This window comes from Mastomys coucha, unplaced genomic scaffold (assembly GCF_008632895.1).
Source record: "Mastomys coucha isolate ucsf_1 unplaced genomic scaffold, UCSF_Mcou_1 pScaffold6, whole genome shotgun sequence".
Taxonomy (NCBI): domain Eukaryota; kingdom Metazoa; phylum Chordata; class Mammalia; order Rodentia; family Muridae; genus Mastomys; species Mastomys coucha.
The window spans coordinates 117,498,821-117,499,504 of NW_022196912.1; positions in this window are offsets into that span (position 1 = coordinate 117,498,821).

The window sequence follows — 684 nt, forward strand, 5'->3', positions numbered from 1 at the left end:
ACAAACAAAAAACAAAAAAAAAACCAAACCAAACCAAACCAAACCAAAAAAACCTCCTTACAGCCTGAGCTGCCGGGGGAATTCTGTCATGGTATTTAGCTCTGCTTTATAAATTAAGCTCTCAGATTAGGCCCGATCCCATAGTTACTTCTCATTGTCTCGGCTGTCAGGAAAATTCCCCAACACACCAGCACAAAGTTCCCCTTTCCTAGAACCAAGTCTCCTGAAGTAGCCCTGTAATGTCTGGCTGTCACTACACATGCTCACTGAACAGTGTAACTTGTCTTTTCAGGTCCCTGATCATCATGGGAACTATCCACAATATACACAGGGTGCTCCTGGGACCTAGGGCACTGTCAGGTGCGTTGAGGCACACCTTGTCACACAGAGCTTGAGATGAGCTATGCAATGGGTAGGAAATGGGCTAGCTACCTGACACTCAGCCTTGAACACGTGGTGTAGAGCAGTGCCTTCCTTGCCTCTCCCCAGCCCTGGCTCATTTGCCTGGGCGTGAGCTGTGGCAGACAAATACCAAGCCTTCAGAGCCCTTCCCCTGGCCGCGTCCAATCTATGGCTAACATGCTTTTGATGCCCTCAGGAGTCCAACTCCGATATACTGGCCTTCGGAGTTTAGATGAAAGACAGCATGCTTGCCCTCTAACTCCCCGACCCCACCCCACTCCC